Raw genomic sequence first — 16,602 nt, 5'->3', positions numbered from 1 at the left:
GCATACTGGTATCATAGCAATTTTGCTTATTATTCTGCACTCTTAAGTATCTCAGATAAGATGATGTGGGAAATGCCAGCCTTTGAAAGTGACTGTTACAGTACAACATTAGGGAGCTGCACTTGTTTTGACTCTTTCTCTCCCTAAAGCAAAAAGCTATTTGTTCCATACATATTCAGAACATCCTGTTACAGAAGCCATGGAAATCTGCTCTGATATTGCCTAACGATTCGCTCCCAAGGCATGCATTTTTGTAGCAGCATGTTGTAAGTGGAGGTATTAGGGGAAAAGACAGATATGTCTAGCTTAAGCAAAGGACGTGTAACTGAACTGGATTCCTCCCCCTGCACTCCAGCTCCAGTCATACAATGGGCCAGTTCCTGTGGCTTGTTGTTGATTATTTTTTTGTGTGATTTTTTTTTTTTTAAACTATCCATGCTCCTCAAAAGAAGTGTTTGTGTTTTAGAATGAAAAAGTCTGAGTGTATTTAGATGTAGCTCTTTTGAAAATCTGTCTGCAACAAGAGCTGTAACTCCCCATGTGAACCATCCAGCAGTTGGTGAGTGAATGGCATCTGATCTAACCTCTGTCCTACAGATTTTCTAACAGCTTTTTATCTCTCTGTGTTTTCCATGTATGCACACATATGGACACACATCTCATAGCCAAGGATGTGTTTTCCAAATTTAAGGAAAGTTGTGGATTTCTGTCCAAACATTAGCTCAATATATCTATGTTTTTCATTGTAGAAAAACAACTTTCAGTTTCTTCCTTGCTCTGGGTACTGGACTGGTGCTAGTGTGGAGTAGATCAATATGCTGACTTCAGCTTCTCTGAAAATCTAACCTGAGAAGTTCTGACCTTTCTGACAAGTTAACCTTTTGAAAGGCTAATGCAAAGCATTTTCAATGGCAAAAAGAGCTTTTATTTATTTATTTATTTATTTTTCCTTCCATCCCATGTCTTGCTGACAGAGAAGTGCTGCAATATCTTTGTGTAGGAAGACACAGGTGGAAATGGAGGATAGGGTGCGATAGGTAGGCAGGAAGATAGGTAGCATTCCTGGGAATGACATGGCAGTGATCCCTACAAGTATGTGAAGAAGATAGTGTAGAATATTATGGTGGGTTGGGAGTCTGCAGGGATCATCTCACTTCTGTTTTATGGAGAGTTACATCATTTTTGCATCATCAGTATCACTACTCAGTTGTTGCTGTTAAGATGTACCTTTATGATAACACCATTGATAAATACTGTTTTTGTAATCTTGTCAAAATATAAATGACGATCAGTTTTCTCTGACAGTTCTTGTGAACTGCAGCTTGCCTGAACAAAGGCTGGAGAATGAACTGCTTCAGATGCACGTATAGCACCCCAGCCTTGACCAATGCTTGGGCAACTTCAACGATTAAAAGCCTGTGTTAAAGATAAGGATTTTAGTGGATTTGACAGTCATACCCTCTGCATCTCAGGTGCAAAAGGAAACCTGAAATACAGGCTTCTTAGTAAATGACAGTAAGTGTAGTTCATAGGATTTCTACAGATTCTGACCTCTGGTGGCAGTGAATGCCAAAGAGATGGAGCTTGGCATCAGGGGAAAGCTAGCTCTATGCCTTACAGTGAGCTTTCATGCAGTTGTACATACTTTTAGGATATTGCATAATCTGTAGGGGACATCATGCAAGACAGTTCTGTGGTTGTTAACTATACAGACAATTAATTGTAATGCTTTTAGAGGAGGAGTACACTGTGATAAATTTGGAGTAAAGTGCTTTCCAGAAATGATTTTAGTAGCCAAGATAAAAAGCCAAATAGTTAACAAAACAAAAAACAAAACCCCAAAATCTAAAGAACTGTTGAACACGAATGTCAACATTTTAAATGGATTACCTTTCTTATTGTGTGCTGCATGTTTTTGTCAGGGGAATACGATAATTATAAACTAGTAACAATAATGAGGTTTTGAATATTCATAGGCAATTAAAATATGTCTCTGTGCATTTTGTCAGTGCCCAGTGGGAAATGTTACTCATTTTTCAGAAACAACTGGTCTGCAGTCCTTGGTGAAAAATAAAGCATGGAAATCAAAACCCTAAGCAGGTCATAACACTGACAAAGGTCAATTGATTGGGAAGGAAAAGTAAATATTACAGCATTGGTAAATAATGTATCTATAATTCTGCCTTCTTATTGACAGCAAATACTTGTATGGAACAAGTACTGCAATTTGGGTTTTAAAAGTTCTGGGGACACATTCCATAAACTCTTCTATGAATATTGGATATCTTACCATTCATTTAGTTATGTAGCTTGCCCGATTGTTAGTGGACAATAATGATCCTTTTACTTTTTAACATGCATGAGTCTATGTTTTTCATAGATGTACCTACAATTTCCAGTGGCTTTATATATATATATATATATATATATATATAATATTGTACCTGTTTTTGAAACTTAGATAAGGATTACTTTAGAATTGTTTCCTCTTGTCTTTGGAAATTATGTCTTATGATATATATATATATTTCTGATTCATTATATTGGCAATATTTATAGCATGTTCATGTGCTGTGACATTGAGTTGTCATGAGACCAATTTTGTTGTCATGGGTATCAGCACATAATGAGAGCCTTTAGTAACTTAATTAGCAACTCCTAGCAACTTTTCAGGAGGAATCTTGAAGAAAGAATACAGCATCTGCACACACATTTGGAAGAAATCTGCCTGATTCCCCAGGCTGACAGCCCTTATTGAAAAGACACTGGGAGTTCTCCTGCAAACAACATTGTCTGGATGGTAATGATGAAAAGGAAAGGTTAAGCATGATATTATTCTAGTCTCAGATTTGATTGATGAGCCTGCAGAATATGTTGAAGAAGAGTTTTCCATAGCAGTTGCTATAATCAGATTTTGAGTGCTATATTTCCATTGAGGTATGCTTAAAAGCTATGCCCTTGCCAACAGAAAGATGTAGCTGCAACGGAAATCTGAGCATCTAGAAAATAAAACACGGTTGTGAAAACAGATAAAAAGGAAATTTTCATTTTAAAATAAAATTAGAAAAAAATACATTTATGCTAAAAGAGTATATCAAGTTGTTTTGACTTTACAGTTCAGCAGGGTAGGGCAGAACATGTATTTAGTACCTCCAAGGTGATCTTAATTAGTGTCTTCTGATTACAAGTAGTGAACTGGCAAAATATTTTTCCTTAGATAAAACCAATTTTAAAAATGAAGTGCAGAGAAATGTAGACTTGTAGCATGTGCCAGAGGAGTTCAACATGCTCCCAAAAGAAAGGTATTTCTTGTCCTTCCCACTGGACTGTTCAGACCAGGGCTGAATCCAATTCTCCCCCAGCTGACTGTGTTGTGACTTTTTCTAATGATTTAAAGATTATTTTTTCCTTTTACTTGGTTTGAACTAAAGACGCATGACTTTTTGAACATCTGCAACATGAGGGAAATATGTTTCAGTCTATCCATATTTTCAACCATACAATTTACTGCAATAATCTCACTAAAGTCAATAAATGAAGCTGACTATAAAGAAAAGTTAGTAAACCTATGTATAGCAATGACAAATCTCCAAATAGTGCATAGTGGTAACGCTATTCACGCAAACATTGCTCCATTATCATTTTGTTCCTGCATTTGACTGAATCCAATGTATTCCAAATTCCAACGTTAATCCAAATATTTGTTAATTTCAGTCTCAAAGTATGGAGCTGTATCATTCTTGTATCATCTCCATTTTTTTTTCTGAAGTAACCTAGGCATATTGTAGAAAAAAATACCTTAATGAATAGTTGGTTGAAATGGAAGCAGTGAAATATAAAAACTACATGCATCCTTGATCCAAAATGAAACAGATTGAGCCATTCACATGGAGTGATGGAGTGTGAAAGTGTTGTTTTTGTTGTTGCAATTGTTGTTGTTTTACTGTATTCAACAAAATACGGTAGACATACTTACCAGAGACATCTCATCAGTGTAAGCATTTTATTTAAAATATAGTAAATCTGAATGTTTCAATATTTTTGACTGTTTCAGGATTTCTAAGGCAATTCATCAAATCAATGCTTGTACGTGAGATATTTTGGCATTACCAAATTTGCATTTCTTGCCGCAGAAATAATCGATAGAAAAGTATACCCTGCAGCAAAGCTGATACAGTTATCGGACTTTTCTTCATTCAGCTAATTGTATGTAAATAAATATTTCTCTATATTAATTGCATTTGCATTCAGGGTATGCAGCAAACCCTTCAGCTTGAAGTCAAGAATAAAAACAAATGTATATAGGAAACTCTGACTTGAGAAATGAGCAGTGGGGAGCCACATGCACACATAGACAAAAATGTAATTAACACAAGCTCTTCAGATATGTCTTCAGAGTTTGGCAGATTTTTTACCAGATATGCCAGAAGAGAGAGGGAAATGTATTAACACAATGTAGTCTGTTTACTGTCTCCAGCTTTCCTTCTTATTGCACAAAATATATAAGCAAATTATTACAACAAATATAAGCCAAGTCCAAATGCTGATAAACTGTTTTAATTTTGTTCTCTGTAACAATTTCCATCATATATAAATAATAAGACAAAGGTATAGCAACTTGCTTCAAAAGTTCTGGGAAGTAATTTTCTAATTCACCTTTCTTTGCCTACTGCAAGTCTGCAATCATCTACAAAGTTAACCTTTTCCATTTTACTTTAAACTTTCTCCTTGATGCTTTGGCAACTAGATCTGAAGAAACTCTTATTTTGTCAGCAAAAATGGTAGCTCTTTCTTAGCAAGGAAGCAGATACATATAAACTCACCAGGGACTAATTTCTTTAAAATATTATAATTCATTTTTACATGCCACAATATTACATTGTTCTTTGATGTCCCAGCATGTAGCAAATGATTATAGTTTCATTGTGGCTGTTTGCAAGATTATGAGTGATAAGGTAAGCTGCATGCTTTCTACTTTTTTTTTTTTTTTTTTTTCCCTTCTGCTTCATAGTCCTTATAAATAATTCATGTAACAAAATTACTGTCCCAGAAAAATGCAGTCTGTTTCATCAGCCCTTTCACACTTTATTGATCAGCACATATAATTTTTTAATGTGCAACATCACTGGAGTTTTGAATACTAGTGAGTTTCTTCCTCTGTTTCACTGAATGTTCAAGCAAAAACTTAAAAAATGTAGGACATTTCCATGCAAATATTATTTTAGACCAAAGAACCAGAATATCCCCAACAGTATAAATTATGCTATTTAGCTGTACAGTTTAAGTTTCCTGTTTGTGAGATATAGAAGAACATATGAAAAATTAGATGATATGGAAGGGGAAGGATACAGAAGAAAATTGAACTATTTGGAAGAGTAAGTGCTAGATTCATGGCTGCTGTAAATCTTCACACTTCCCTTACAGTCAATAGCACGACGCTGACTTTTACTTGTTGTAAATCTGCCCAACTAATGTGTAAAAAGAGTGTGATCTATGATGAAAACAGAAGGAAAATGTAGAAAGGGTTTTAAAGTCATGCATGCTAGAAAGACTTAAGACATTTTAATATGTTCATAAACATATTTTAAGACAAAAGTATAAGCCATTGGCTTCTGAAACTTGCTCCAAAACTTGCCCCTTAAAGCCATGCTATATCTTTTTCAGCCATTTTGTTCAGCTTGTTGGAGGTGCTGTTAATCTAAAGAGGGTGGTTTATATGCTGCTTTTCATTTATCTGCTTCCACCATTTGCTGGATGCAAAGTGAGTGAGGGGCTGGAACTGTAATAGGGTAACAGGTTGCTCCTGCTTTGCTCCTGGAGAGCAACCAAAAGCAGGGCTCCTTAACAGCACCTGGCAGCCTCTGCATCGCTCCTCGTGGTACATTCCTCTTTCTTATTTACCAGGTAGAGCTATTCCTCAGTGATGCCAGCGGATCAAATTAATCTACCTCTTACTTGTGCTGTGGTCCCTTACTCTGCAAATCATCCTGCTGTTATCAGTGGATCTCCTTATGTGGCAAGAAATGCTGCTCACTGTTATTAAAGGGAGAAGACAAGCCCCTTGGCCTTCCTGTGGCTGATCATCATACAAATACTGAAAGAAGAAAAAAAAAAGTAACCTACTTTAAGATTGTTGCATTGCCTGAGAAATGATGGAAAATGTTCTCCTAGGCATTATTCTTACTTTTGCATCATTCTTTTTGATGTGGTAGTGTTAGAAACATATTTCAAATGAGATTTCACGTACTTTAGGATGAAAGGTAGAGGATTAAGAGTAAACCTGTTTAGAAATTTTTCAACAAATTATTTCATCCTGAAAGAAATTGAATTTTTCAAAGGGGGAATCATTTTGACTAATACATGAAGCAAAATTTAGATATATTTTGGGACTGTCAGAGTAAGTGTTTGTAGCATTGTCACACAGAAAACATTCCACCTCATTTCTGGAGCTGCTTTTCTTTAAAATATAAACCCACAATAATATATTGTATTCTAAAGAAAATATCTCAGAAAAACAGAAGTACTTTTCTGCCCCCCCCCCCCCCCTTTTTTGTTCACTCTTAAAGAATGATTTAGAATTTTAATTTGTGTATAAATATGATAATTTTATACATATATTTTTTAAAAGTTACTAGAAATATTTCTCTTCAAATGTAGTAACATACTTGAATTTATGAAACTATTGTGGTGCTTACATTTTGATTTATGAACATTCAGAATATGGATTATGGCACTTTTTTTTTGTGAAGTAAATAGACTGATAGAGAAATTAAAAAACAATCTTCCTCTATTCAAAATAATATGCAAAACATGAAATGTGCAGTTTCGGTAATGGTGTCTCTGCAGCCCTCTGCTAACATCTCTATTGTGGAATCATGGCTGTAAATCTTGACATCAGCATGTAAAAAATGAGGAAAGGATGCAATTTTTATGATGGCTAATATAAAGGATGCATTATAGGAGAAATAATATAATGGTCCTAGAAATTGCTTTTAATGAAAAAAAAAAAAAAGGAAGATATTCCTCACATCAATACATTCCTTCTTGAAATGAGAAAGGAACATATTGAAAATAAAGACTACAGTCCTGAGGGCCAGTGCTGAGGAGTTAATAATTGGCCTATAACAGCAACTCATAACATTTTATTTTCAGTGAGTTTCTTGTCAAATAGCTTATTGAAACAGCTGGAAATAATAATAATTAGCCAAGGAAGACCTCAGACAAGACAGATAATACATCATGCCACTGGAACTTTGGTATAGGGTACTGGCAAGAGAGTTAATTCCCTCTAATAGGAACCCTTTTCACACGGGCACTAGAAGCGTGCAATGTCACTTTGTGCCTTCTGCTATAAGCCAAGAAATACTTTTCCCTGAAACCTAGACGGCTGAAGACCTGAGGCATAGAGGCTAATTTTTTCAGTCTGTGTGGACCATGGGGGCATAGTCTGGGAGTCACTGAAGTGCATTTATTTCTGGCAAAAATAGTTTGGTCAGGAGGAAAATGACCTCCTGTATTTGGAGCAAGGAAAAGCTCAGTGAAAAATCTGTGCAAACCTTGTTAAGAGTTATAATTCAGTTGATGGCTATTCTGACCTGGTTCATTTTGCTCACTGCTGCTTTTATTTGACATGTGTGTAAAGTCAGTCTGGCTCTTAAACTTTGCTTAGGTGGAGGTGCTGCTGTACATAATATAGGATTATTTATTTATTTATTTTGCACCATAGAGATTCACACAGTCCATACAAGTTGGCTCTCAATAATATTGCTTTTTTTTTTTTTTTCACTGTTGTAATTTCAATATCTTTTTCTCATGAAATGCTCCCTCATCAAATTACAGTTCATGCAACCGAGGTGATGTTTTTGCAGTGTGAAACGTAACGTTAGAGGGAAAACATTGGGAGATGCCATTTTGTATGGTAGATACTGGCCTTCAGAAGTGCCAGTTCACCTAATACAGCAGAATTATTATTGGAATGTTTGTAATGTCAGACCTAGGCAGACTCTTTGTCATAGCTGCTATTATAAACCTGTTAGGAAACACTACAGATAAATTCTGTAAATCTTATTTACAAAGACGCCAGGATGTATTCCACTTTATAAAAAGTAATTAATGTAATTTTGAAAATTAGAGAAAAGGACTGTAATTCTACTAAATAACATAACAAGGTTCTTAGGATAAAATATATATCAGGTAATGCTATAACCCTGCTGAAGCAAGCATTTTCTGCAATGGATAGTTACATTATAGTAAACTAGTTTTACTGGTTACATCAATTACAGCCCAGTTCTAGTATTTCAAGATTAATGAATTCTTCATTTACATTAAAGGTTGCCTTTATGACTTTGTGATTCTTTTATGACTTTGTAAGCTGTGATCATGTTCCGCCCCACTGTAAAATTCGTACTCCTGAGCATTTAGACAGCTGTTAGATTGCTGTTAGAGTAGTGGCAGTTAACTTTATCTACTTTGGTCTTTATTCACTATTTCAGTGATGTGTCAGGTCTTTGGTTTGAGCCTCTGGGGTTTTCTATACTAATTAATTACTGTATTACAAATTTATTTTTAATCATATAACAGGACAAGAAGCCAGTTAATGTTGTTTGCTGGTAAACATCTGTATTCCATGGTACCTTAGGCTGTCAGCTTCGTAGTAGCATCTATATGCTATTGTTTGGTAAAAAGCACTACTATTATATCCTATCCTATTTAAGTTAACCCAAAATTATAAAGAATTTTGAAATGTTATGATAACTTTGATCACCTTGTGATAACTAAAAGTGCTACAGAACTTTAACAGGTCTTTGAAGAGCAGTAATTGGATGCTATGCACCACTTGTTTATTTTTTTTTTATTTAACTTTGATCAGGCTCTAAAGCTATAATAAAAATAAATATACATAAACTGCATTGAAGTAACAAAGATTTGACATTGGAAAGCTCAAACTTTAAACATTTGAAAGTACTCTCTATTTTCCCTTAATGGGAAGGATAGGCAAAAAGGATGCTTTTTAACTAGAAGACATTAGAGAGGACAGGTCTGTACTACCTGATAAATGCTATGATACACTGCTTTGAATTAAGCCATAACTTCGACTATCTATTTCCAGGATGATCTAATCTTTAAGATGAATTTTTAGTATAACACATAAATTTGTACTTAGGATCAAACACTATATTCTTCCACTGACCGTAACATTCATCCAGCCATGATTATTACTGTAATGAGCTTTTATCTTTTTTTTTTTTAAATGTTTGGTGCTTCTTTGGTATTTCATTAGGAAGCTCCAAAATGAGCCTCTTTTTATGAAGGAGTTTATCCTTATTTAGTTTGTTCTAAATTTTGACATATCTTCTTGTGTATGGATGAGATTTATTGCAAGATAGAATGACACTTCTGATTTCAATAGTGCTATTGCAACTCTTAGATCTAAGTGGAAACATAGTTTTTTAAAGTTTAATATTACTTTATGTTGTAATAGAGTAATATTTACCAATAGGGTTTTGGTTCAAAGGAGATTTTATGTAAGTTCGGGATTTCTGTTGCATTTAGTAAATATTGAATGTTTTCAAGTTCAAACAAACAAACAAAAAACAACAGTCATTTAGAAGTAGAAAGAGAAATTCTATGGAACTATGTTTATGCATTGCTTACATCTTCCTTTATTAGAAAATCAAAAAAATGATTGAAATGATATACATCCACTGAAGATGAGCTGATTGAAAACCAAATATTGCACTCAGTCAGACCTGATTAAGTAACAGAAAATCACCTAAAGTTGGCCAGAAAATTCTCTCAACATATTACTCTCAAGGGAGCCATTTTGTAGTTCAAGAAAACATAACAGGGATTATGGCATGGTAAGACATACATTAGTAACTAAGTGTGTAATGTCTTCGTTACAGATTCTAAACAAACTCAACATGCCTATAATATTCTTAATGAGAACTCCTATTTGCTGGGGTTAGGGACCCTTATATTTTCAGAGTCACTGATGAGATCCTAACACACACACACACACAAAACAAACAACAACAACAACAACAAAAAAAAAAACCAACAAGCTACTAATGCTTATAATCCTATTTGTTTGTTGTTGTTTTTAAAAAAGATCTAGCAAGGTTACTAGCAAGCACTTACAGATATGTGTTTTTTAATTTTTTACCTATTTTTAATCTTAGTCATTCAAGGAATAGACTTTAGTTATGGTATGGTCACTTGTGGTCTTCCTAAGCATAAAAATAAATTTAAATAAACCCTATTGATTAATATTAATTTATCTCTGTTGGAGTCAGTTTTGACACCTATGATAGTCTAGGTTCTCTTTGGAAGACCTGTCATTCAGTAACAGAGAGGGTGTTGAGTGTCTGTAGCAAATGGTTTAAAGTGTTTTTAAATAGGTGGATTTGGAAGCCACCCAAAAAGTGGGTGGCTGACTTTTTCCCTAAGGTACTGGTGTAGTGCTTTTTTGTTTGTTTGTTTGTTTGTTTGCTTTGTTTTTCAGCAACATGAATTGACAAGAACGCTTACATAAAAAACGATATATGTGCTAAATTCATTTTCAATGATCATAATTCTTCTGGGAAATTTAACTGTGTCAAAAGGTGTTCTCTGGTTAACAGATATAAAAGTCTTTTTAAAATGTGTGAAATATCCCGACCCAAAAATAAATGAAGGCATTTGGTGATCACATATTCAGGTAGCATATTTAATATCGTATTTTATAAATGAATGCTATTTTGAAATTTACTGTCAGTGCAAGAGGAGATATAAAAGAATGTGAATGCATTTTGGCACCTCACAGTTATTAAAATATAACTAAATGTATCTTAAAAATATAAATTCTATATTTCAAAATCTGTCATGGGCTCATCTACATGCTTGATAAAAGTGTTTGGCTCCTGGAAAACAACAGAATAATAGTGTTATGTAGCTGATTAGAGATCTGCTTTTTCAGAGCAGCAATGCAGAAAGATTTTCTGGCCTTAATTTCAGTTTTAATGTACTCCAGTCCTATCATTTTCTCAGCAGAGGCCTGATAGAAAAATCTGAGGGTGTCATCCTTAGCCTCAGTTAGGATAGCTTCCTTTCTAGACTTTTCTTTAGTCATTTTTTTCTTTCAGAATCATATATTCTCATCTTTCTCTTCTGTAGCAGAGCCAAAATCTAATCCTGACCCAGAATCTAATTCTTAAGGCCTCCTCGGTAGGTTCTTATTTCATACATTGATTTATATATCTATGCTTATCCATTAATTTCATTTGTATCTGATAAATTTTATGATCCTTTTCCATCTGCATCTCTGATTTAATTTTCTGTCGCTGCCGTATTATTCATCCTAGCCAGTCAGCCTGGAAAACCTAGTAGTTTGCCATGGGGCAGTAATGTTTCTAGAGAAGCTTTTTATATCCAAGCCTGGATAAACGTGTTTCCTGTGTGACCCGAATGAGCAGCGTCAGATCTGCAGCCTGGGGCCTGCCAGTGGTGTGGGTCAGGATGAAGGAGCGGCACCCTGAGCCTTGTACCCTGGGCCATTCCCAAGGCTGTACCACCTCTCCATTGCTCTTGCCATTTTGATCTTGCTTCAGTGCGGAAACTTTTTAGAGCTCTTTTGTCTTAAATTGGGTGTAGTTTGGCAGAGAATGTTTTATATAGGTTGTAAAGCATTATATACTGATAATGACCTATTCATCTCTGAGATCCCATCTTAAGTGTTTCTGAGATGACCATAACTGATCATTCATAATTTATTAAATAGTGTTGGATATTGGTGCAAGTTATGCAGGTTATATATAGACCCACTATTTCTAGACAGGATGACTATAACACTCATGCTTTAACCATTTCAAATCTCCTGACACTTATCCATCATCTTCTGCTTCATTTTCTGCTGATAGTGTGAAAAACTGGCATTTTTCATAAATGGTAGCACGGAGTTTGTAGTGAAGTCATCAGTGCAAGAAAACCACAGTGATTTTTTTTTTTTTTAAAGTAAAGAGAAAGATAAATCAGTTCAAATTGGGAATAGTATTCTGTACAACAGGTAATATTTTCACTATTATTCTTTTTCAAATTAAAATAATGACAGATCTCAGTGTTTTTTATTACATCAAATTAAATTGAAATCACTGTCTGGTATTGTGGTCATCAGGTGTGCTTAATCTGTATAGAAAAATAATCCTATTTGGTAGTTGAGGGTAAATACAGATAAACAGAGTGCACATATCTCTAATGTAGGTAATATAAAGGTTACCTGGCTTGAAAAACTAACAGTTGTTTTAGTCAAATTTTATTTACGAAGGATGAAGCTTATATATTTTTAAATCTCCTGTTTCATCATAGTGTCAACAGGAAGAAGATTGTCAATATACAGAATGTCTTCTACAAAATCATTCCTTTCTTGATTAATGAATAATATCTACAGATGAGTTTGAATTTTGTCCTTGAAAACTGCAGGAACAACGTTGCCAGCAGAAAACAGTATTTCTTTGTTAGACATGTTACTCTAAAAAGCTGATCATCTTCTGTAGTTACTGAAACAATATTTCTTTTGATTTTATTACCCATTTATGCCTTTTCCTTGAATAAATGTGTCCAGTTCACATTTTTCAAGGAGAAGGCATAAATAGGTAGCACTTTCAGTAATACCTGCCTAAAGATGTACCAGTCTCATCACTAGACCTTTCATGTGATCACCTCAGCCAGGCAGAGTAATCAAACTGGCTATCAAATTCAATGATTAGAACTCAGAACATAATCTTTCAAAAAATTTAAGATTTATTGAAGAATAAAATCCCTGAAGCTTCAAGAATATTAGAAACTGGTACTGCAACGGTCTGAAATGGATAAAGATCATGTTGTCATTGCTATCCCATAAATTAGTCTAAGGAATAGACCCTTCCTTGCAAGTCTCAGTTAATCACTTTTTTAAACCATTGCTTTCTCAATATACTAAGCTTTTTCAGTGAGGGTATAAAATGTTCTGCCAATAAAAGTAGATTTCAGTTGAATGTCACGTTTAGATGAATTATAATGATCAGTGAAATAATACCCACTAGAAAAAAATCTGGAGAGGAAAATTCATAAAATGAATTAATAGAAAGCTTGTTTTATGAATTAGAACACAAAGTAGGAAATATGAAAGTTAGCCTTCATTCTCCATGATGACAAGACTAGTATCATGCCATGGGACCATAATGGAGAATATAAAGGTAAATCAATTTATCTCTGCCATTTACATATGAAGAAGGGAAGTCCCCATGATTCTCCTACCCCTGTTGTTAAGTAATGTTCTAGGGATGACTTGATTTAGTCTTGTCTTCAGACAAAAACTATTTATATGTTTTTCTTCATTAAAATTAACAAGCATAGATAGTGTAGACATTGATAAAGTCAAGTATGCTCTACCCTCCAACTGCATAGCCTTCAGTTCTTTCTGGATAAGAGAGATTTCAGGACACAACTAGAAGTATTTATCAGTTTCTACAAATAATTAATTTATATCTCTTTTATCTCTGAGATTTCAAATTAACAGACTCATAAAATGTCCTTGAGTATTTTTAGTAGACAGAAAAAATGCCCAAGCTGATGGTTTCTATACACATGCATAGAAATGCATGCCTCTGTAAACAGTTCTATTTTTGCTTCAGCTAAGAAGATAAGTTACAGATTTATTATTATTTTTTTTTCCAGACAAATTTGTTTGGAGTAACCTCATTGCTAACAATTATGGGCAGAAAATTATTTGTCTGTCTCTTACAATGAGAAAACACTGTCCTACATTTAGGACATGACTACTTAAACCTGTAGTTTCACATATGCTAATATACATCTGACAAAGAAGGATTTAGGCAGATTAACACAGATGCTTTACAGATGCTTTGGTGTTGGATATGACTTAGTTTTAGACCAAATATGATCTACAGTTGCTAACTATTGCTGTACTGTAATTTATAGCATCTTTAAATATCAGTTCCCACCTAACAAACAGTAATAAAACTCTCAGACTGAAGATTAATGAGTATAATTCATGCACTAGTGGACTGAAAATGTGAGGTAAATCTGGCACTTGGGTATTGTAATTATAGAAAGGAGAAATTACAAATGTTTTCCTCTGACTTACAAACTTTTACCAAAGTTGTAGCTCTTTCAAAAATATTTTTTAAAAATCTTAATATTTCTTCCCATGGATGATGTAGATTATAGTTCTCTTAATTATACATCAGGATTATATATGGGCACAAGTAGGTGACAGTTGTGCCTGTGAACTCCCTCCCTCCTGTAGACATATTCCTGATACCAGGGAGAGCTTTTGGGTATGCTGGTGAGGCAGGACCAAGCACTGACCTCCCAGTCCTACCAGGACTGCTTGGCTCCCAGCAAAGCACTTATCTGGAAGCGTTTATCAGATCTGATTTTGATGATTTTTTAGAACAGTGTCACTCTGTGTTGCTGACTTGATGTTTCCTGGCCCCGTGATTTTTTTATTATTATTTTTTTTCTTCAGTCTCTTTTATCTTTTCATCTCAGTATTTTTCCTTTGGAGTCCTTGAGCTGCTGACTATTCCCATCTCAATGACCTTCCCTCTGACTGCAGTATTACCTCTCCCATCTTCATGGCTCTTCTCTGAACTTTCCCATGGCTCTTTCTTAGAAGTCAGTAATTTCCTCAGGAACCTGAGCCAGTGTTATGCAGCAGTGCTGTACAAGAACCAGGCAGCTGAACCCTGGAGGTGGGGATGGAGGGTCAGAAACATTCCTTCTTTATTACATCATTTCTGCAGATATCATTCTGCATTGTGGCAGCCTATTTGCTTTGGATTCTGATTTATAAATAATCTGTCAAAAATATTTAGAAATCACCTCAAGGTTCAGTGGGTTCCATAATCCCATTATACAGGAATCATTACTTAGTAATAAGCAGACAAGCAATAAAGAAATCAATAGTTATTCCAAAACTGTAGTCTATGCTAAGAAAATATGCCTCTCTATAACACTAATAAGAAGAGTGGAATGTGTTTTGGTAGCTTTGTCCTACATGTCAATTACAATCTTTCCATAAAAGAAAAACCCACTGCAAAAATGTGCTGTGATAGAAACGTGGGGGAAAGTGAATTGTGTTTGTGCAAAATCCTCCTTATTTTTTTGCAAATATTTGAACCAGCAGATTCCTTCTTTATGGAGGATAAAAAAAAAAAAAAAAAAGGAAACGTTAATTGGCATTACATGGATCTTCTTAAATACACTAAGTACACTAATATGCACCTATTAAGTGTGTCTCTTTAAGCATTTGGAAGGTTTTCGGTAATATCAAGAAATATAATTGTACATAATGAAAAGGAAATGCAGTGCCAGTGTCTTGTGTTACAACCCTGGGGTTTGTGACATGGCTGAGGGAAGGCACTTAGTATGGGTTTTCATGACATGGGAAGAGCCAGAACTTTCATTTTCTGCCTGCCTCTGATGTCTTTTGTGCACTGAAGAGCAGCCATTACCCTAAGTCATGATTTAGCTCTTTGTCTTAAAAAGGATTTTGAATTACTTACGAATTATTCTTAAGCTATCAATGTATAGATGCATAGAAATTAACTTGATGTCTGACAAAAAGGATTATTTAACGTGTACCTGTTAGAAGCCAGTATGTTATAAGGAATACATAATTTTAACTGCTTTATAATAGAATAAAAAGGATCTAATTCTTTTGCTAAGTTTTTCTGTGTTGTTCTTAATCAAAATGATTTGTTGCTTGACACATTTATATGTAAATTTATGGTTAGTACTGGTAAGGATGAAGTTTTTTTCCTTTGTCAAAATAAAATCTGTTTTAAATAATAATGAGATTGTCAATTTTTCTTTTTTTCCCTTTCTTCCTATTTTGCTTCTTCAGAATTAATGTTTTCTGATGCTATTATTAAATACAAAACTGAGAAAAAAAACTATCTCATGAATTATGACAGCTTTGTCCTGAATACATTAACATTAATACCTTATTTTTCTTTCTGCATTTTACACAGGATTATTTGCATTCATCAACAAGTGGTGGCTGAGGTGGGGTGCACAGCAGGGGTGACTCTGACCTTCTCATTTATAAAAGAATTCAGATAAAGAAATGGTGAAGTAACCATGCAATGACAAACTGATCATCAGCCTCTGTGTTCAAAACTAGCAAGATGGATATAGCTAAAGTCTTTAGCTTTGTTACAGCATTTAATGAGTCATCTATATGTACATATGCAATCTTTGCTTTATATATATATTGCAACATGGTAATCATGATGGTGAGTTAATGGCTGGACCTTAGAATTTGTTACTTAGAAAACTGGAAAAAGCACAACTACACCACAGTGGAAGTTAACATATAATTATTTATGGATCCTCTGTACCTTGTATTATTTGCCTGATCACTATCTCTCAATTAATTTACCAGCCCTAAATATATTGACATACCTGTGCTGACAGGTTTTTGAGTTTATAGTCAGAGGGAGCAATACTTAGTGCTTCTCGGGTCTTCTCGGATCCTCTTTTGATTGAAATCCTGAGTAATATATATTCAAGGCGTCAAAATATATTCCAAGTATTCTAACGTAAAGATTTTAGTCTTTG

The sequence above is a fragment of the Anas acuta genome, chromosome 11, assembly GCF_963932015.1.
Source record: "Anas acuta chromosome 11, bAnaAcu1.1, whole genome shotgun sequence".
Taxonomy (NCBI): Eukaryota; Metazoa; Chordata; class Aves; order Anseriformes; family Anatidae; genus Anas; species Anas acuta.
The sequence above is the reverse complement of the archived record's forward strand: the minus strand, read 5'-3'. Positions refer to the sequence as shown.